The sequence below is a fragment of the Gopherus evgoodei genome, chromosome 2 (assembly GCF_007399415.2).
Source record: "Gopherus evgoodei ecotype Sinaloan lineage chromosome 2, rGopEvg1_v1.p, whole genome shotgun sequence".
NCBI lineage: Eukaryota > Metazoa > Chordata > Testudines > Testudinidae > Gopherus > Gopherus evgoodei.
The window spans coordinates 295,646,843-295,669,199 of record NC_044323.1 but is presented as its reverse complement, the minus strand read 5'-3'; the positions used below and the strand labels follow the sequence as shown (position 1 = coordinate 295,669,199).

The following is a 22,357-nucleotide window of genomic DNA, read 5'->3' as shown; positions in this document are numbered from 1 at the left end:
CAGAAGAAAGCGTCGAGCTTCTCGGCAGCGTTGCACTCAAACACGGAGGCCCTCTCGATGCCCGTGCCCATGGAGGAGTGCAGGTAGACGCTGGGGTACGGCCGCAGCAGGGGAGCCCCAGTGCCTGGCCCTGTGCTCTGTTGGATGGTCTCTTGAGAGCTCCGGAGGTGGCTGTCCTCAGCAGTGGGCGGGCGCCGGTACCCCCTGTTCTCGTAGGCTAGGGCAGGGGGTGCGCCTGGCTTCCCCGTGCCAGGCTGGTTCAGCTCACAGCCACGGATGGAGTTTGACAGATCTGAAACAATCCCAGAAAGGAGAGTAAAATCCATAACAAGTATGGCAGGGTGATTGCCCTCTGCCCTCCTCTAGCGCCTTCCCTGGGAGGGGAAATTGAGGCCTACCCGGGGTTGTGCCATGCTCAACTTGAGCTGGGCAGGGATCCTAATTCCCAGCCTCCTGCTCCTACCATCGGCCTGAACTCCTGCAATCCCAAGCACATTGAGCGGGAGGGCGAGCAACGGACGGGCTGTTCCCACAGGGGTCTGGCCAGCAGGGCTTCCATTCGCTGCTGGTGCAGACGGGTTCTGTTCCCTGGTTCTGCCATCACCGAGTGTGTGTGTGTGTGTGTGTACACAACATGAGCTTTCTCCCCCTTCCCCACACACATTCCTGTGTGACAACGTGATCTTTCTCTCTCCCCCGCCCCCAGGACATCACACTCTGTGTGTGTGTGTACGCGCATGAGTGTACAACATGATCTCTCTCCCTCCCCCGCACTGGACATTAGTGTGTGTGTGTGTGTGTGTGTGTGTGTGTGTGTGTAACTCCCCCCTATCCCCAGACATCACACTTTGACTGACACGGTTGAATTTGTAGTAGAAATGGGACTAAAGGTTCCCATTGGGTTGGATCACAGACTCACGCTGTGGCAGGGACTGTTCCCAGATTGTTCCTGTATCCCACACTGGTGACCCCTGGAGCTGAAAGCGAATAAAGCGGATAATGGGTCTCCTTGGGGCACACAGCAGCACCCAGGTCTGTTTGGCTGGTGGTCAGTTTCCCTTCCTCACACCTGCACGGACATCACTCCCCCTCGGCCCCACATCCTGCCCCAGGCTGTTTCCCAGGTGCAGCGGCAAGGCTGAGGCTGAAGGGCAGCAGGCAGGAGCATGCCCGGGAGAAGGGAGAGGTGCTCTCGGCCCATCCACACGTCCCCACAGGTAGGCAGAATCCCTGTGGTTATTGTCAAGGGTCTTTTCCCCGCGTTCTCCCCGGTCCTTACCAGAGATGATGGAAGCAATGGAGAGCTCAGAGCTGGCTCCACGCCCTTCCTCTGACCAAAAGCCTCTTTTGGTGGCCTCATTTATACAGTCCGGGTCGGTCTCCCAATCATCGGCTTCATCTTCACAGGAAGGAAGGAGCCCAGACCGGTCTATTCTTCCGTGGTGTCCTCCTGCCCTGCAGGCATGAGGGGATACGCCCCACGCTGGCCCAGCCTGGGCCATGTCTGGGGGCTGGGGCAGATCTCTCTGATGGTGCTTGTTGAAAGGCGGAGGCCTGCTGGCACGGAGAACCTGTGCTACGGGATGTCTCCGAAGCCCGCCAGCTCCGTGGGCTGTGAAGTCTCCTCATTGTGATGTCAGAAGAATGCCCCCATGCTTGCGTGGTTCCCCCTTCCTTCCGAGAATCTGCCTGCAAAGCATGCTGGGTGCTGAGGGGCGCCGCTGAGCGCCAGCTGCTCTACCTAAAGGTGATGGGAGCTGGGAGACTTCAGCACCTCTGGGAATTTGGATCAGGAAGGCTTAGAGTCAGGCTGGCTCAGTGGCTGGGTGGGAGACCGCCAGAAAAATCAAGGGGGCTGAAGGAATTAACAGCTGCTCTCCTGAGTCAGTGCTGAGCCTGGTTTCCTAGCATGGTGGAGTGAGCTGGTGCTGGACTGCAGGGGAGGGTATGGATGATTTTAGGGGGGAAGGCTCCCTTGCCTTGCAGTCAGTGCTGACCCCAATGCCCCAGCACACTGCTTAGGGGTGCTGTGCGGCAGGGAACGGCCCAGGTGGCTCGGTAGGAGGCGCTCTCCCCAGTGAATTTGCACTGATCCTAGTGCCCCAGCGTGCAGCTGGCAGTGGTTCACTATGGAATTTCTGTTGGTACAACACTTTTATCATGTGAATTGCTGTCAGTGTTAATAAATAAGGACAGGTGAGGTCACATTCCAACTCAGGTGATCCCACTCTAGCTCTCCCGAGGTTTGTAGCCAGGATGCAGACAACCTCACTTTGTCTCCTGAGCTAATGGGGGACATTATTGGGTGCTGGGAAACAGTCTGTCCATAAAGAGCAAGGAGAAGCAATGTGGAAACACCGACACCTGGCCAGGGGTAACACAGAGGAGACTCGTGTGTGTGTGTGTGTGTGTGTGTGTGTGTGTGTGTGTGTGTGTGTGTGTGTGTGTGTGTGTGTGTGTGTGTGTGTGTGTGTGTGTGTGTGTGTGTATTTCTGGGGGATGTAGTTCTCCATCGAGAACAAGTCTGAAACTGAATTAGGAAAAAAAGTATCGGTGAGGATCTTTCGGACAGGGGAGAGAGCAGGCAGGGAGGATGTGGAGAGCCCATCCTTGGGCGCGGGGTCATTCAAGGCTGGAGTGGATGGGGGACATTGCAGCTGTGCAGGAGAGAGCAGCACCAGGAACCTGCTCCCAGGCTCCGTTTGCAGACAATGCAAAGACTCCTCTGGATTGCACTGCATGTTGGAGCCAGCCCTTGCAATCCCTAGAGGTGCTCTCCAAGCTGAGCATAAGACTAGCCAGGATGAAAATAAACAGACGTAAGCCTCAGCTGGAAGGCAGGATCTGTGTTGCAGAGACTCCAGGAGAAGCTGGGCTTTTGCTACATCTGCACTGCCTATTTGGAGCTAGAATTAGAAACTGCCTCAAGGGGACACATCTGGAAGACTCGGCTATTCCCCGAGTTGCAGCTAGGTTCGTGGGACCGTGAAGAGAACAAACAGCTGCTACACCTCCTGGCTATTCACTTGTGTGTTTCAGATCTGAAGACCCTCCATGGCTGGAGTCATACAGTGCAGAGAACTATTGATGTCATTCTTCCGTCCGCCTAATATGCAAAACCCAGAACTGCTGCTCTTTGGCACGTTTACTGCATAGGAAGTTGTGCTGAAAGACACTGGTGGGTCCTCAGGGCTCAGTGGAGTTTGTTTGCTAATGGGTTTTACAAAGCCCTTTTCATAGAAACGCTCGCAGGAAATTAAGGGGTGAAATCAATGGCAGCAGCTCTTTTGGGTTGGACGGAACCTTCCCCTGGAGCTATCACAGCGCCATGGTCCCACCCATACAATGCATCAGCCCCAGCTATCCTCGTCCTTCCTGACCTGCCTTGGTCAAGCTGCTGCCCCCTCCCAGCCTGGCCCATCCTCTGACTCTCCTGGCTTTTCCTTTCTGCTCTTTCCCTTCTTGTCTCCTCTCCTCTGTCTGTTTCTGGGTTTGCTTCCCCCTCCTGCCTCTTCTTCTTTCTCTGTCCAGCTCTCTCCTCTCACCAGCTCCAGTGCTGCTCCTTATTGTTCTTCTCTGCTGTGTTTCTACCAGTGCTCACAGCATGGCTGCTGCTGGCCATCCCACCCCACTACCTCCACTTTAGGCCACCCTTCCCCATTGCCAGCTAGCCCGAGCCTTCCCCAGCCGTCTGGGCTTTCTTCTTCCTTCCATCCCTCACCCAGGGACTGGTTTCCCTTCCTGCGTGAGGTCATGAACACTGCAGGGAGCAGCATTGTGTAGCCCCAACTGTGTGGGGAAAGAGGAGAATATAGGTCAGGATCCAGCATGAGCAACAGTCATACCCTGCCATTGGGTACCCCCCACCAGGGGGAATCTCTTTGTTAGGGCATGCAAGCCATGGGGAAACTGGCTAGGCTACAGCCATTGGCCGAAGCAAAAGATATATGGCCAGCACCCACCCCTAGGGCTCTGCAGAGGAGCATTTCTGTGAATGGGAAGAGTAAGAAAGTCAATCACATTTTAAAAGAATTTATCCAGGGAGCAAAGCGATGGAAATGTACCATGGTTTGTGAATAGGATTTTTCTTGTTTTTATTTTACCGAAGTAACAACAATTAACCTACAGCCATCAATGCAACACAAAGGAAGAGCGAACAGTGCGCTTGTGAGGTAGGAAAATCAACCCTCCAGGCAGACTGAAGACACAGATGAAGGCTGTGGAAACGTGGGAAGAAAACGTTTCACTGAAAGGAACAAAGCTCTTGGTCTAATTCCATGAGGGACTGGGCTCAGGGGAAGGAGAGAATGTGTCGGGAATGGACACATCTCGTGCCTCGTGCTGGGATCCAGGGGATCCCATTAAAAAGCAGATGCCGCCTAGAGTAATTTTATTGAGACTGGGTCCAGCCTCACTTACACGAGGGGAACATCCATGGTGGTGAGATCAGTCAGGCCTCCTGCTGTGGTGTGGGGGGGGGGCTGCTCTCCACTCGAAGGGCTCCCACTGGAGTCACTTGGAGCAGGATTGGGCCCTGGGAGGAGTGTTAAATATGGGGGTAGTGACATCCATCAATGGCACCAACTCTACCTAGGCAGGTGGCATTCAAATGGCAGCCAGAGCTTGAGCTGGGGGCTACAGAGACCCTGGCCCAGATGGCCTGGAAAACTCAGCTGGATCTTGATGAAGCCAGGGCAGCCTGGGACCCTTGATGCAGGTGGGTCGGGACTCTGAGCTGGATGGATCAGGAAACACAGCTAGAGACAAGATGTGAAGGAGACAAGGCCCCTGGCCAGACCCCAACGTGGAGGGGATGGGGCCCCCAGCTAGGCCTCAAGAGCGGGGAAGGGGGGCCCTCAGCCAGGCCCCCAGGCGGGGGGAGATGGGACCCCCAGCCAGGACCCTAGGCGGGCAGGAGGAGATGGGTACCCTGGCTGGGCCCCGAGGCGGGCGGGGGCAGATGGGGCCTGTGGCAAGGCCCTGAGGTGCATGGGTGGGGAGATGGGGAACCCGACCGGGCCCCAAGGCGGGTGGGGGGGGAGATGGGGACCCTGGCCAGGCCCCGAGGCGGGCGGGGGGAGATGGGGCCCGCAGCCAGGCCCCGAGGCGGGCGGGGGGAGATGGGGCCCGCAGCCAGGCCCTGAGGTGGGTGGGGTGGGAGATGGGGAGCCTGGCCAGGCCCCAAGGCGGGTGGTGGTAGGGGGAGATGGGGACCTGGCCAGGTCCCAAGGCAGGTGGTGGTGGTGGTGGGGAGATGGGGAGCCCGACCGGGCCCCAAGGCAGGTGGTGGTGATGATGGGAGATGAGGAGCCCGTCCAGGCCCCAAAGCGGGTGGTGGGGGGAGATGGGGACCCCGGCCGAGTCCCAAGGCAGGTGGTGGGGGTGCGAGATGGGGAGCCCAGCCGGGCCCCCGAGGCGGGTGGTGGTAGGGGGAGATGGGGAGCCCGTCCGGGCCCCAAGGCAGATGGTGGTAGGGGGAGATGGGGAGCCTGTCCGGGCCCCAAGGTGGGTGGTGGGGGGAGATGGGGATCCCGGCCGGGCCCCAAGGCAGGCGGCGGGAGGAGACGGGGAGCCCGACTGGGCCCCAAGGCAGGTGGTGGTGGTGGTGGGAGATGGAGAGGCCGGCCAGGCCCCAAGGCAGGTGGTGGGGGGAGATGGGGAGCCTGGCTGGGCCCCAAGGCGGGTGGTGGGGGGAGATGGGGACCCTGGCTGGGCCCCGAAGCGGGGGGGGGAGATGGGGACCCCAGCTGGGCCCCGAGGCGGGTGGTGGGGGGAGATGGGGACCCCGGCTGGGCCCCAATGTGTGGGGGGAAAAGGGGACCCCGGCTGGGCCCCAAGGTGGGTGGTGGGGGGAGATGGGGAGCCCGGCTGGGCCCCAAGGCGGGTGGTGGGGGGAGATGGGGAGCCCGTCCAGGCCCCAAGGCAGATGGTGGTAGGGGGAGATGGGGAACCTGTCCGGGCCCCAAGGCAGATGGTGGTAGGGGGAGATGGGGACCCCGGCTGGGCCCCAAGGTGGGTGGTGGGGGGAGATGGGGAGCCCAGCTGGGCCCCAAGGCAGGTGGTGGGGGGAGATGGGGACCCCGGCTGGGCCCCAAGGCGGGTGGTGGGGGGAGATGGGGAGCCCGGCTGGGCCCCAAGGCGGGGGGGTGGAAATGGGGACTCCGGCTGGGCCCCAAGGCGGGTGGTGGGGGGAGATGGGGACCCCGGCTGGGCTCCAAGGCGGGTGGTGGGGGGAGATGGGGAGCCCGGCTGGGCCCCAAGGCAGGTGGTGGGGGGAGATGGGGAGCCCGGCTGGGCCCCAAGGCGGGGGGGTGGAAATGGGGACCCCACCTGGGCCCCGAGGCGGGTGGTGGGGGGAGATGGGGAGCCCGGCTGGGCCCCAAGGTGGGTGGTGGGAGGAGATGGGGAGCCCGGCTGGGCCCCAAGGTGGGTGGTGGGGGGAGATGGGGACCCCGGCTGGGCCCCAAGGTGGGTGGTGGGGGGAGATGGGGACCCCACCTGGGCCCCAAGGTGGGGGGGGGAGATGGGCACCCCAGGAGGCCCTGAGGCAGGCAGGGGGAATTGGGGGTATAGCCAGGCCCTTGGGGTGGGGCCCCCAGGCTGGGCCCATTGTCACTAAGTGGCCCCCGGCCCCGCCCTTTCACCCTCCTGGCCCCACCCCTACAGGAGGGGCGTGGCCTAGGCAGGCCCCTTCGTGCCCGCCCTGGGGCCTGCACCTCCCTCCCTCGGCCCCTCCCCCCGTCATCTCGCCCACACTCGACATGGCGCCGCTGGCGCCTGCCCTGATCCTACAACGTCCGGCGGAAGCTCCGCCCAGAGCGGAAGTGTGGGTGGTTGCTATGGCGAGACGCTGTGGGGACCCGCCCCTACCAGGGGAGAGAGCTGGAGAGCGGCCCGGCTCTTGCCGACGGCGGCGGGTGAGTGCAGCCGGGAGCAGGAGCGCACCCGTGACGGGGCTGTGGAGGGGGCGGGGGGGATCCTGTGATTGGGGGGGGGCTGTGGAGGGGGCGGGGGGATCCTGTGATGGGGGGGTCTGTGGAGAGGGCGGGGTTGTGATGGAGGCGGGGCTGTGGAGGGGGCAGGGGTCCTGTGATTGGGGGGGCTGTGGAGGGGGCAGGGGTCCTGTGATGGGGGGCCTGTGGAGGGGGCAGGGGTCCTGTGATGTGGTGCAGGGAAGTGGGGCTGTGGTGGGGGCTGAGGCTCTGATGGGGCAGTGGGCTATGGAGGGGGTGGGGGCGCTATGATGAGGGGTCCCATGGCAGGGGGTAGGGGGCACCATTACCAGTGTTTTAAAGTGACACTTGAAACTCTGGTGGCACCATTATTTCCCTCTTTTCACTGTGTCCTGATATTTCTGGCAGGTGGGGGTGGAGGGAGCCCAGTTGGTCTTGCGCTGAGTGAGCAAAGGAGAGAATTCATATCAACTGAAAATATGGCAGCTCTTTCTTCTCCCCGCTTTTCCATAACCCAGGAACAGCAGGAGAGAGAGGGATTTTGCCTAGCTTGGGAAACTTCAGCTGGAGCAGAGAAATGTTCTGCAAGTGAGAACATGGGGGAGGGAGGGTGATGGCTATTCGTGTATTATTTCATGTTTGTGTTTATGGCCCCAATTAGGATCTAGATGCTGTGTAAACATGTAAATGACATGGTCCTTGCACCAGGGAGCTTCCAATCTAATAGGATGTCATACAAAACATAATGGACGGGCAACAAGTAAGATATACACAGAACTTGGTTAGCTGTTAATTTTCCCAGCTCCATTCTCTTGTTCAGCTGCTTCACTCAACTTGCTTTAGCAAGTTAAGTCACAGTCCCCTACTTCCACTCTGCCCATCATATTCGATTGGAATTCCACCACTTTGGGGGCATTTCAGTGCCTTTTGCAACACTTTTCTTGAATCTCCCTCCCTGGGTCCTTTCCTTTCCTGATTAGAATACAAGGCACCCCACCCATGTTTTCCCAGTTCAGTCCAGCTTGTTGTGGCTCTGAAGGCTTGTTCCCTTCCTGCTCTGTTGCTGATGCCTCTGTGGAGCACAGGAATTGCCAGAGTGCATCAGATTGCTGGTCCATCTAGCCCAGTATCTTGTCTCTTAAAGTGGCCAACACCAGGTGCTACAGTCCCAGAGTAAGCAGCTATGGGTTAATCTGCTCCTTGTGAAAGTCTTAAACTAATCTGTAACTATTAGTGATTTGGATAAGTCCTGAAGAAGGTGGTTTGATATACCTTCCCAAATGCTTGTTAACGAGAATATCCAGGGTTATAATATTGAATACTATCCAATAAACGTCCAGGCTTTTTTGAACCTTGCAAAGTTCTTGGCTTCAATGACATAATTTAATGAGTTTCACATCTAATTATACGTTGTGTATAAAAATATTTCCTTTTGTCAGTTAGAATTTGCTACCTTTTAAATAAATTGAGTGTTCCTTGTTCCTCGGTTAGAAAAGAGGGAGGGAGAAGAGAGTTCTTGATCTGTGTTCTCTAGGCCATTCATTAGTTTGTATACTTTTATCATGTCCTTATTTGCCTGGCTGGGGATCCATGGAAACATGGCTGGCTTGGTCTCTCTACCCTACTGCTCCTCCCTCCCTCATATCCGTCTTCTCAGGGTGGGGACTGACCTTTCTCTATCTTTTCAACCAGGACAGGTGCATTATCAGTGTTAGTGACTAACAGCTTGATGTACACAACCTGAATTTACTTCGTACAAAGTGCATCATATTTATATGGCACATGTTGGAGAACAAGATTTTCCCTTGGTGCAGGTTTGTCTACACACAGCTTTTTTGTACTCTCTAGGAACTGATGTAGTTAAATCGATTCAACCTCCTACTGTAGATGCAGATATACAGGCATAAATGTAAATTCCAGAACTAAGCGATAGTGATAGAAACACCTGTATGCCAGTATGCCCCTCATGTCCATGCTAGGGGGCTGCACAGGTAAACTGGTACAAAACCCCAATGCTACTGCTCTCCTCCAGTCCTGTGCATACTGCTCCTGCTGATCCTATTAATTAGCTGGTGGAAGCTGCTTTGAGGCTAGCAGGAGCAATGTAAGTGCTAAGTACTAGTAAGTATTATGATGCAGATGTGATTCGCGTGCATATATCAGCATGTGTGATCAGCTTCCTTCTCCTGGGTGTAGCATAGCCCTGAAATAGGTGGTGCACCAGGAAATGTGTTAATGGCGACAAAGTAGACTGCAAAATGCCAAAACCAGTTTTGTTCATCAAACTGGATCCGTGTAGCATTTGGCCTAGTTCTGGAGAACAGCAAAATAATCCCTGAATTTTCACCCTTCGTTGCTCTCCATGTTGTTCTGCTCCACAGGCTGATTATTAATTTTTCTGGTGCATATTGCCATGGCAATGAGGCTTGTGGTAAGTACTTGAGCTCTCTGAGAAATCACTGAACTGGTTCTCCTCAGTGTGTGACAAGTCAGGTCCGTGGCCAGTGAGGATTATGGGCTGGACTTCACTTACGGGTCACTTTGGTGGCATATAGATTGCAGTGCAAAATGTTGTGTTAACCTGAGTAACTGGATTACCTCTGTCTTCAACTCCACAGAGCTTTTTTAGAAGGATTTTACAGCTATGAATTTCCTCCTCACCCTGAAAGTTCCAGCTCTTTGCCAGAGAGTTTCTGATAAATTTTTGACAAGATTTATTAGAACTCCCTGGGCCTTGAACTTTAAAAGCTTGGGTTGCCTGCCTCTGTTTGTGTCCCATCAATTAATGCTGTCTTGTGGATAAAGGCAGAGGACTTGGAGTCAGAGATGAGTTCTCATAGAGTCATAGATTGTAAGGTTAGAAGAGACCATCATGATCATCTAGTCCAGAGGTTCTCAAGCTGGGGTTTGTGAGCTGTCACCCTCCACCCCCAAACCCCACTTTGCCTCCAGTGTTTATAATAGTGTTAAATATATTAAAAAGTGTTTTTAATTCATAAGGAGGAGGGGTCGCACTCAGAGGCTTGCTCTGTGAAAGGAGTCATCAGTCCAAAAGTTTGCAAACCACTGATCTAGTCTGACCTCGTGCACACTACAGGCCACGGACCCTCACCCACCCATTCCTGGAATAGACCCCTAACCTCTGGCTGAGTTACTGAAGTCCTCAAATCATGATTGAAAGACTTCAAGTTACAGAGAATCCACCATTTACACTAGTTGAGCCTGAGAAGGAACCAGAATTTACCAATGTGCATTGCCAAAGAGCCACAGTAATACGTCAGCAGCTCCCCCACCCTGCTCCCAGCAGCCCCTCTGATCAGCGCCTCCTCCTCCCTCCCAATCAGCTGTTTCATGGCCAAGGGAGGCTCTGGGAGGTGAGTGGGAGGAGCGAGGGCACGGCAAGCTCAGGGGAAGGGTCAGGAAGGGGTGGAGTGGGGGTAGGGCCTGTGGCAGAGCCAGGGGTTGAGCAGTGAGCGCCCCCCCGGCCTATTGGAAAGTTGGCACCTGTAGCTCCAGCCCTGCAGTCGGTGCCTACACAAGGAGCCGCATATTAACTTCTGAAGAGCCGCACGTGGCTCTGGAACCACAGGTTGGCCAGCCCTGCACCAATTTAAACCTGCAAGTGACCTGTGCCCCATGCTGCAGAAGAAGGCGAAACCCTCCAAGGGTCTCTGCCGATCTTACCTGGTTGAAAATTCCTTCCTGACCCCAAATGTGGTGATCAGTTAGACCCTGAGCATGTGGGCAAGACCCACCAGCCAGACACCAGGGAAAGAATCTCTGTAGTAACTCAGAGCCCACCCTGGCTAGTGTCCCATCACTGGCCCTTGCAGATATTTGCTGCTGGCAGTTGCAGCTCAGCTACGTGCCATTGTGGGCAGTCCCATCATACCACCCCCTCTAGAAACCTCAGCCTTGAAGCCAGTGAGGTTCTTTTCCTGACTCCACAACACATTGCCTCTGGGAACTTGGACAAGTCCCTTGATTTCTCTTCATGTTTGTGTCCTCTTCTGTAAAATACCTGCCTCCCAGCATGTTGTGCAGATGAATGTTTGGAAGGCAATTGGGGGTGTGACATTCTATATAATCACGGTGTGCCGGTTGGCTTTGGTAGGATTGCTCGATGTGGGGGCCGTTGTTCATCTGGTCAGCCCTAAGGCAGTCCCAAAGCGTGATGTGCTTGTTGCACAATGGTGCTCTTACGCTCGAGTGAATAAGGACTGGCTTCACAGAATGCTGCACTACGAGGATATTCAATTTCAGTAAATCATGGGAAATTACGACATGTGTGACCAAATTCTGCTTCCTCTCCTCGCTGCGGGAGTGACAGCCTTCTAAGGGTGACAGTGGGGAACAAGGAGAAATGAGCTTGCAGTGCGCAAAGCTTGCTGAAAGTCCAGTGTGACGTATGGGATGCATATGGAGTAACCACCCCTTTCTCAGGAGCTCTGGTCTGACCAGCCCTGGACTAATTCAACGTGGGAACCATGTTACCAAAAAGATACTGATAAATTAGAGGGAGTTCAGGGGAGAGCAGCAAAAATGATCGGAGGTTGCAAGGTTAGACAGAGGAGGAGAATAAGGAAATTAACCATGTTTCTGAAGGGAGCAATTATTCAGAGCAGGGGTAGGCAACCTATGGCACGGGTACCGAAGGCGGCACGTGAGCTGATTTTCAGTGGCACTCACACTGCCCGGGTCCTGGCCACTGGTCCAGGGCGCTCTGCATTTTAATTTAATTTTAAATGATGCGTCTTAAACATTTAAAAAACCTTGTTCACTTTACATACGCCAATAGTTTAGTTATATATTATAGACTTATAGAAAGTCCTTCTAAAAATGTTAACATGTATTACTGGCACGCGGAACCTTAAATTACAGTGAATAAATGAAGACTCGGCAGAGCACGTCTGAAAGGTTACCGACCCCTGATTCAGAGTTTACAGGGGTTGGGGGGTTAGAAGTATTAGTGAGAGAGAGGAAATTTAGGCTGAATCTTGATTAAAAACTTCCCAGCAGTCAGGCCTGTGCATCTGAGGGCTGGTCTACACTACGGGGGAAAATCGATCTCAGATACGCAACTTCAGCTACGTGAATAACATAGCTGAAGTTGAAGTATCTAAGATCGAATTACTCACCGTCCTCACTGCGCGGGATCGATGTCCGCGGCTCCCCATGTCGACTCCGCAACTCCGTTGGGGTTGGTGGAGTTCCGAAATTGATATAAGCGCGTCCAGGGATCGATATGTCATGTCTAGATGAGACGCGATATATCGATCCCCGAGGAATCGATTGCTGAAGACGTAGCCTCAGAGAAGTCTTAGCTCCAGACCCTACTGCTCTAAGGGGCCTTGCTAACACCCTCCTGCACAGGACTCTGCTGGTCTGTAGTGTCAGATCAGCTGCATTCTGCTCCATTTCATGCATATTAGGCACTGCTCTCAAGTGCCAGACAAGGTGTCATTTATATTCCTCAGCTGGGCAGATTTGGGAAGCTGCTTTGTAGAAGGGCCTCTGCCTGCCTTGGAGGTGTGTGGCTGAGACTTTACCAATGGTGACAACCTGCAGTTCCCATTCTTAGAAAAATACTTTTGGTGAAGTGCCCCCACATAAAGCTGGCTACGTTTTTCCCACCTGAGAGCTTAAAGCACCTACCTAGATTGTTCTGATTTTCAAAAGTGCTGAACACCTGCACAGCAGTGACTTAAAGGGGAGCTGCAGGAGCTCAGCACTCCTGTAGGGCCCTTCGTTTGAAACCTGTGGCTGTTACGCATTACAGCTATAAATCTTAAATAGCTCCAGTCCTTCTTTCTCCTGCTGTGGTGGCCAGAACCGTGCCATAGAGCTAACCATCCTGATGCAGCCAAGCATGAGAGTCAGCCATCATGCTGCATGTTCACTTGCTCTGTATGTAAATATTTCATATTCTGAAACAGTCCATCCACTCTCTGGCCTAGTTTTTGGTCGAGTGCCTTCTGTTTCCAGGTAGGATGGAGTTCCTGGTGTCTGGGCTGCCATTTCTAAGTGGAGTTCTTGCCTCGCTCCTCTGTCTTTAACCTCCTTTTGTTTGTCCGCTGGACTGGATAGTGATGACAAGTGACTCCCTGAAGCTCCAAGGCAAGCCTAATGCGCTGTGGCATGATTTCTGTTGGTCTGTCTCAAAAACAAGTCAAAAAGCCCAAGCAACATGTGCCACTGCAGCTTTTAGGGAAAAAAGCATTAAAAGAAAAGATGAGCTTTCAGAGCAAGACAGAGAAGGGCATCTGCAAGGAGATAAAATATTCATCAGGCATGTTCTTTATACTTCAGGCAGTGGAAAGTTCAAAGGAACAGCACAGTTCTCCTTAAGCTTGTCTTTAGTTGTCTGCCTGCATTTGTCCTGGCTGCCTCATTGCTTTTGCCCAGCTGGAGTGGGGTCCTCAGCCTTTCAGGGCTCAATGCACAAGGAGACCTTGCATGAAGTCATAGAAATAAGAGATGGGAAGGGTTAGCGGTCCCCTGGAGTTCATACCTCTTTCAGGGTGAGGACTGTTTCCAAAAGTATATACCCAGGTCACTTTCAGCTGAGGTTTCCATCACTTCCCTTAGGAGACTATTTTGCAGTCTCTAGGGGCGTGGCTACACTTGCAGGTGTGCAGTGCTGGGAGTTACAGCTGTCTTCGTACAGCTGTGTAGGGAAAGCACTGCAGTGTGGCCACACTGACAGCTACCAGCTCTGCAGTGTGGCCACATTTGCAGCATTTGCAGCACTGTTGGGAGTGGTGCATTGTGGGCAGCTATCCCACAGAGCACCTTGTCCCATTTTGGTGCTGTGGGAAGGGGACGGAAGGGTGCGGGTCATTCCGCTTCCTGTCCCAACGCCCCGTGGTGCATCGCTTCACATCCCAGCAGTCACTGTTTTTTCGTCCACGTTTGGCGCCATTGCGAGTCTCCCAACGGTTTCTGTGCAGCGCGATTTCTGTGGGAAATGGAGCCCAAGCTGCTGAGGACTTTGCTGATGAGTGTCGCCAGCACATCACGTTTGGCAGTGGAGCTATTCCTTCAGCTCCAAAGTGACAGTGAGGAGTCCAACGACGATATCGAGTCGCCTGACGCGTATGACACTAAATTGCTTGTGGCAGTAACGGAAATGCTTGGCACCGTGGAACGCTGCTTTTGGGCTCAGGAAACAAGCACTGAGTGGTGGGATCACATCGTCATGGAAGTCTGGGATGACGAGCAGTGGCTGCAGAACTTTCAGATGAGAAAAGCCACTTTCATGGGACTGTGTGAGGAGCTCGCCCCCACCCTGCGGTGCAAGGACACGAGATTGAGAGCAGCCCTGCCAGTGGAGAAGTGAGTGGCTATTGCAAGCTGGAAGCTGGCAACCCCAGACAGCTACGGATTGGTTGCGAACCAGTTTGGAGTGGGAAAGTCGACCGTTGGAATCGTGTTGATGCAAGTTTGCAGGGCCATTAATCGCATCCTGCTAAGAAGAACCATGACTCTGGGGAACGTGCAGGACATTGTGGATGGCTTTGCACAAATGGGTTTCCCTAACTGTGGAGGGGCGATAGATGGGATGCATATTCCTATTCTGGCACCACCGCACCTAGCATCCAAGTACGTTAATTGGAAGGGGTATTTCTCTATGGTTCTCCAGGCGCTTGTGGATCACCGTGGGCGTTTCATTGACATTAACACAGGCTGGCCTGGAAAGGTGCATGATGCAGGCATCTTTCAGAACACTGGCCTGTTCCGGAAGCTGCAGGCAGGGACTTTTTTCCCAGACCGGAAGATCGCAGTAGGGGACGTAGAAATGCCCTTTGTGATCCTTGGAGACCCCGCTTACCCGTTAATGCCTTGGCTCATGAAACCGTATACAGGGAAGCTTGACAGGAGCAAGGACCAGTTCAGCTACAGGCTGAGCCGGTGCCAAATGACTGTGGAGTGTGCTTTTGGCCATTTAAAAGGGCACTGGTGATCTCTGTACAGGAAGCTAGACTTGGGGGAAAGCAGCATTCCTGCAGTTATATCCGCGTGCTGTACCCTCCATAATATTTGTGAGGGGATGGGTGAAACATTCAGTCAGGAATGGACCTCTGAGGTTCAACGCCTGGAGGCTGAATTTGCACAGCCAGAGAGCAGGGCTACTAGAGAGGTCCAGCATAGGGCTACAAGGATTAGGGATGCCTTGAGGGAGGAATTTGAGCCTGAATGCCAACAGTAATGTTTGGTGCCTTGCACGGGAGAGAAGTGCAGTGGTTACAATGATTTGCAGTGCCTGTTTTTTTCCTGGGCTACGGTATCTTTCACTTTCTGCAATTAAAAAAACTGTTTTAAAAGCCAAGAATTCATTTATTGAAAAGAAAATAACTAAAAGGGCAGGGGGTTGGGGTGGTGAACTGTACTGTCAGAGGTTTGAATATGTCCTGTCTGGAGTGCTGTGCAATGACTGCTGCACTTCAGGATGAAAATGCTGCATGGTGATGGGGGTTGAGTGCAGAGGGTAAGGGTCGTTCTCAGGGCTGGTTGGTGAACGTACAGGTGTTGGGGGCAACTGGTGGTGGTAAGAACCTGGATGCTGGAGAAGGGGGTTTTGAGCTGACATTGGGGCACAAGGGAAAGAGCTTTGGGACTGGTGGGGGGGCGGCACGGTAGTGCTCTGCCTGCATGGCTACAAGTGACTGGATACAGTCTGTTTGGCGTGCCAGGATGCTTATCAGCTGCTTCGTGCTTTTCTTCTTAGCCGCTGCATTTCTCCCGCTTTCTCTTTCCCTCCAGTCCTGCAGTTTTTTACTCTCTCTGGCAGACTGATTCATAACTGCTTTCACCATATCTTCTTTGCTTTTTCGTGGCTTCTTCCTCAGGTTTTGTAGCCTCTCAGCAGTCTTTGATACGGCCAGTCGAGTATTCAAGGACACTGTTATTAGAAAGACAAAAATTGAAACATTTGATAGAGAAGCAGCATTGTGTATAGTCACAGGGAAGGAGTTTACAGTCTCACTTTAGCATACTTTCCACATACCAAACAGAGCACACAGAACCCACAGCAGTGAAGAAATGGTGAGTAACGGGGAATGAGTGCAGGAGTTAATTAATCCTGGAAGATATCTCGCTGCTGCGGGTCACCTGGGAAGAGGGGCTGATTGGTTCAGGGTTGTACTGGGGTTTCTGTGCGTTGGGGAAAGCAAACAGCTGCAGGGGGACCTACACTGAACACTCTCCCAACATTTTCCACAGGAGTTAATCCGGGAAGATATCTCGCTGCTGCGGGGCACCTGGGAAGCAAGGGAGGGTCTTCTACAGCAATGCGGATTCCGCCCTGGCCCCTATGCAGCTTGCCTGTGTGCAGCAATGGTCCCCTCACCCCTCGCGGCACAGTGGCGCGGACGCGTTAGCCTGACTAGGACAAGGACCACAGTGGCTCTGCCTATAAACTTGCGCAAGCGCATTGCCCACGCTCTGGCAGAAACTTTTGAAGAGATTACCGAGGCCGATTACCACGACGTGATAGAGCACATCAATGGGCTATTCCACATCTAGGCATGCATGCAGCCATAACCCCCCCTCCTCTCCCGAAACATTTCCATCCTGAAAATAAAAGCTGCTTACCGGGAACTCACTCCTCTGCTTCTCCTTCACCAAGTTCTAGCTGCTGCGACTGGCTACCTTCCTTCTGGCTTGAGAAGAGCTCCTGGCTGCATGGCTCCTGGGACTCCAGGGTGTCTCCCCCCACCCCAGTATCCTCACTCTCGGTTTCCTCCCCCTCTCCACCTCCCCCTCCTCTCTCCGCTCTGAAGTGTCCATCGTGGTCATCGGATTGGCAGTGGGGTCACCCCCAAGTATCGCGTCCAGCTCCTTGTAAAAACGGCAGGTCGTGGGGGCAGGACCTGAGCGGCGGTTTCCCTCGTGGGCTTTGCAATAGGCACTCCGCAGCTCCTTCACTTTAACCCTGCACTGCACTGTGTCCCGGCCATGGCCCCGTTCCAGCCTGGCCCTTGAGATCTGCCCATAGGTATCGTAATTCCTGCAGCTGGAGCGCAGCTGTGACTGCACAGCTTCCTCCCCCTAAACACTGATGAGGTCCAGCAACTCGCCATTGCTCCGTGCTGGGGCTCGTTTGGCGCGTGGAGGCATGGTCACCTGGGAAGATTCACTGATTGCACTCCACACCTGGCTGAGCAAACAGGAAGGGAATTTTTAAAATTCCCAGGGCATTTAAAAGGCTGGTCACCTGAGGCCAGGGCAGTAGAGTGCGAACTGATGAGCAGAGTGGCTGAACAGGCATTCTGGGATACCTCCGAATACCTCAGAGGCCAATTACAGCGCTTTTGGTGGCCACACTTGCAGAGCAGCGCTGCATCACCAGCACTGCAATCGTTATGCCCCAGGCAGAGCAGGAGTACAACCAGCGCTGCAGCCAGGGAGATGCAGTGCTGTATGTGCCTTGCAAGTGTGGACGGTGAGGAAGTTGCAGCATTGGTGGTGGGTTTACAGCGCTGCAACTCTCCAGTGTAGCCAAGTCCTAGATGTCATTGTCAGGCAGGGTGGATTGATTTAAATCAAGGCAATTTAAATCACCAAGTGGAAAGACTCGATTTAAATAATCAATTTTAATATTTTTTTAAATTGTACTTCAGTTATTTTCTAAAGGAAGGTGCATTCTCATTGGCTGATATAGTCATTAAACAAATTGATTTGCAACTCATTAGAGCCTTTACACTAATTTAGTATATTGTTTTGCTACCTAGGAGGGTACACGATACATACATTTATTAAGCAATTGTATAGCTTAATATTTAATTGTATACCTTTAGTATATTAGAAAATGATAAATGATATATTGCTTATTTACTAGATAAACTTTTTGCTTACGATTTGTGTCAAGCTACTTTAGGATGGTAACTGGAATTTAATTAACCACACACAACAGCATGTAAAATTTATTTTATTAAACAAAATAACCTAAAATGTTTTGTTTACATAAACTTCTTATCAAAGCATGTTCCACATTTACAACCAAATTATAATAAGTTTAGTTCTTAACATATTTTTTATGAAACTCAGATTTCATTATAAACAAGGTTTAAAAAAAAACTTATAATTTAAATAATTAAAAAATATATTTAAACCAAATAATTATGATTTATCTATTTATTTTAAAAGATTTTTATCCACATTGCTGTCAGGAAACACTTCTTGGTGTCCATCCTAAATTGAGAAATCCAAAGCTTAACTTTCTCCCATTGCTCTTGTTGTCCCACAAACTTATACAGGATCGTTTTAGGGGTTAAGACAAAGATGCTACATTTATTATTAATTCGTAACTATTAGCAAATACCTTAATGCTTATACACATACACTCACACACACCAAAATGTTCTGCAGCTGCTGGATTGTTACCAGTCCTGATTGCAGTTTGAGTTCGCAGCTTGGGATCGGAGCTCGTGGCAGCTAACTGGCCAGGAAAGCTGAGCACGAGGAGGAGCCGGGTCTCTGTCGGGCGCGCACCGATGCTCCTTGACGTTGATAGCAAAACGTTACCCAAAGTCTCTCATCTCACCCTTTCTTTTTTATAGGAGTTTAGTTTGGATTCAAAGTTCCTAGGTCTCGCTGTGTCACGCCGCCTCTGGGTTTGCTTGATCACCCGTCAATTGCAGGCATGACTGTCAGCCTGGGACCTGGCTTTGATCCTCCTTCTGTTGTTTCTTTTTAGGGTGGATGCTTCTTGCTTGAGTTAGGGCTGTTGTCTAGTTCTTTAGCCGTTGGTATTTGAACTTTATTTCCTCAGGACGGGCTGATGCTGGAGGTTGATTCTATCACCCATGCATACCTCATTCACACATCTTAACTAGACTAATAAAATTACAGTATGGCTTGCAAAAATCGGGGCTGCAGCACAAGCCTTCTACAAAATGGAGTCAGCATTTTAAAATGGGTTTTGAGTTACAATATTGCACAGAAGTTACAATGTTACAATGTAGGCAAAATGGCAAGTGTAATGAAATGGTGAACAGAAGTTACAATGGTACAGTGACTAACTAAAAACAATTTCATTCACATTGGTTCTACACTCTAAATTATCCCCCCTTGGGCTACACCTTTTAGATTTTTGTCCTCAGATAGCCAAGCTAGACAGATTCAGCTCTTATAAATCTCTCCTTATAAATCAATCCCTTCAGGACCAATCACTCAGCTCTTCTGTGTATCTTTGGCCTGGTCTACACTGCGTGTTTAAACTGAATTTAGCAGTGTTAAACCGATTTAACCCTGCACCCGTCCACACAACGAGGCCCTTTATATCAATATAAAGGGCTCTTTAAACCGGTTTCTGTACTCCTCCCCGACGAGAAGAGTAGCGCTGAAATCGGTATTGCCATGTCAGATTAGGGTTAGTGTGGCCGCAAATCGACGGTATTGGTCTCCGGGCGGTATCCCACAGTGCACCATTGTGACTGCTCTGGAAAGCAATCTGAACTCGGATGCACTGGCCAGATACACAGGAAAAGCCCCGCGAACTTTTGAATTTCATTTCCTGTTTGCCCAGCATGGAGCTCTGATCAGCACAGGTGGCGATGCAGTCCCAAATCCAAAAAGAGCTCCAGCATGGACCGTACGGGAGATACTAGATTTGATTGCTGTATGGGGAGACAAATCTGTTCTATCAGAGCTCTGTTACAGAAGACGAAATGCCAAAGCATTTGAAAAAAATCTCCAGGCTATGATACAGAGTTCACAGCACAGTGCTGCGTGACAAGTGTAATGGAAAGCCAAAGAATCAAATGGATGCTCATGGAGGGAGGGAGGGAGGGGGTACTGAGGACTCCAGCTATCCCACAGTCCCCGCAGTCTCCGAAAAGTATTTGCATTCTTGGCTGAGTTCCCAGTGCCTGTAGGGTCAAACACATTGTCTGGGATGGTTCAGCGTATATCTCGTCAATTTACCCTCCCCCTCCGTGAAAGAAAAGGGAAAAAAATCATTTCTTGACTTTTTTCAATGTCACCGTATGTCTACTGCATGCTGCTGGTAGATGCGGTGCTGCAGCACTGAACAGCAGCATCCTCTCCCCTCCCTTCCCTGGTGGCAGACGGTACAGTGCAGAATGACTGATAGCTGTCCTCGTCATCATCCTGTGAGTTCTCCTGGCTGGCCTCAGGTGATGTTGGTCGGGGGCACCTGGGTAAAAATAGGAATGACTCCTGGTCATTCCCGGCAGATGGTACAGAACGGCTGGTAACCGTCTTCATCATAGCAACTAGGGGCTGAGCTCCATCAGCCCTCCCGCTTTCATGTCTAAAGAAAAGATTCTGCACTGCCTGGACTATCATAGCAGCGGGATGCTGGGTTCCTCTTCCCCCCCACTGTTTAATGTCCTGCCTGTACTATCATAGCAGCTGGAGTCTGCCTCCTCCTCATTTTATCTCACTAAAAAGTCAGTGTTTCTTATTCCTGCATTCTTTATTACTTCATCACACAAATGGGGGGACACTGCAATGGTAGCCCAGGAGGGTTGGGGGAGAAGGGAAGCAACGGGTCGGGTTGTTGCAGGGGCACCCCCTAGAATGGCATGCAGCTCATCATTTCTGTGGGATCCGACACGGAGTGGCTGTGCTCTCTGGTTCTCTGGTACACTGGTTCTCTAGTACACTTGCCCCATATTCTAGGCAGGACTGACTCTATTTTTAGATAAAACATAAAGGAGGGAATGACCCAGGGAGTCATTCCCATTTTTGTCTTTGCGCCCGCAGCTGACCTCAGCAAAGGCCATCCAGGAGCACCCATGACAGCAGCAGACGGTACAGAATGACTGATAACCATCATCTCATCGCCAATTTACACTGGCACGGCAAACGGTACAGAACAACTGATAACCATTTCTGCTACCTTGCAAAGGCAAATGAATGCTGCTGTGTAGCGCTGCAGTACCGCCTCTGTCAGCGGCATCCAGTATACATATGGTGACAGTGACAAAAGGCAAAACGGGCTCCATGGTTGCCATGCTATGGCGTCTGCCAGGGCAATCCAGGGAAAAAGGGTGCGAAATGATTGTCTGCCGTTGCTTTCACAGAGGAAGGAATGAGTGACGACATTTACCCAGAATCACCCGCGACACTGTTTTTGCACCATCATGCTTTGGGATCTCAACCCAGAATTCCAATGGACGGGAGAGACTGTGGGTGCTATGGGATAGCTACGGGATAGCTACCCAGAGTGCAACGCTCCAGAAATCTCGATGCAAGCCTCGGTACATGGACGCACACCGCCAAATTATTGTGCTTAGTGTGGCCGTGTGCACTCGACTTTATACAATCTGTTTTACAAAACTGGTTTATATAAAATCAGAATAATCGTGTAGTGTGGACGTACCCTTAGAATCGTAGAACCATAGTGTTAGAAGGGACTGCAAGGCACATCTAGTCTAACCCCTGCCAAGATGCAGGATTTTTTATGTCTAAACCTCTAAGACAGATGGCTTTCCAGCCTCCTTTTGAAAACCTCCAGTGAAGGCGCTTCCAAGACGTCCCTACAGGGCCGGCTCCAGGCCCCAGGATGCCAAGCGCGTGCTTGGGGCGGCATGCCGTGGGGGGGGGCGCTCTGCTGGTTGCCTGGAGGGCAGCAGGCGGCTCCGGTGGACCTCCTGCAGGCGTGCCTGCGGAGGGTCCGCTGGTCCCGTGGCTCCGGTGGAGCATCCGCAGGCACGCCTGCGGGAGGTCCACTGCGGCTCTGGTGGAGCCAGGCACACCTGCGGGAGGTCCACTGTGGCTCTGGTGGAGCCAGGCACACCTGCGGGAGGTCCACCGGAGCCATGGGACCTGTGGAACCTCTGCAGGCACGCCTGCGGGAGGTCCACTGGAGCCGCCTGACCGGCGAGTGGCAGAGCGCTCCCTGCGGCGTGCCGCCGTGTTGGAGGTGCGAAATGGCTAGAGCCAGTCCTGAGTCCCTAGACAGTTTGTTCCATTCTCCTAGTATTCTTACAGTTAGGAAATTTTTCTGAGATTTTATCTAAATCTGCTGTACTGTAGTTTGAACCCATTGCTTCTCTCTTGCTACAGAGACCAGGACAAGAACAACTTTTCTCTATCTTTTTTATGGCAGCCTTTCAAGTATTTGAAGACCACTATCATGTCCCTCCTTAATCTCCTGTCTTCCAAACTAAACGTATCCAGTTCCTTCAGCCTTTGCTTATCTGGCTTGTGATTCAGCCCTTTGATCTTCTTTGTCACTCGGCTCTGGATTCTTTCCAGTTTTTCTACATCCTTTCTGTACATTGGTGACCACAATTGGACACAGTTCTCCAGCTAAGGCCTAACCAGCGCTGAGTAGAGCGGTACTATACCTCCTGTGACTTGCATGCTGTGCCTCTCTTAATGCAACCCAGAATTGAATTTGCTTTTTTTACAACAGCGTCACATTGATGACT

General features: G+C 52.4%; 1 protein-coding gene across 3 annotated transcripts in view; it reads left to right on the top strand.

The window, feature by feature from the left end:
• The first annotated feature begins 6,843 nt into the window (after positions 1-6,843).
• PPP1R16A (protein phosphatase 1 regulatory subunit 16A) overlaps positions 6,844-22,357 on the top strand; it is a 76,375-nt gene continuing 60,861 nt past the window's right edge. For all 3 annotated transcript variants that reach the window (XM_030553972.1, XM_030553973.1, XM_030553969.1), the window contains exon 1: positions 6,844-6,917. The gene's annotated coding sequence lies outside the window, so the exon portion shown is untranslated. The remainder of the gene's footprint in view (positions 6,918-22,357) is intronic.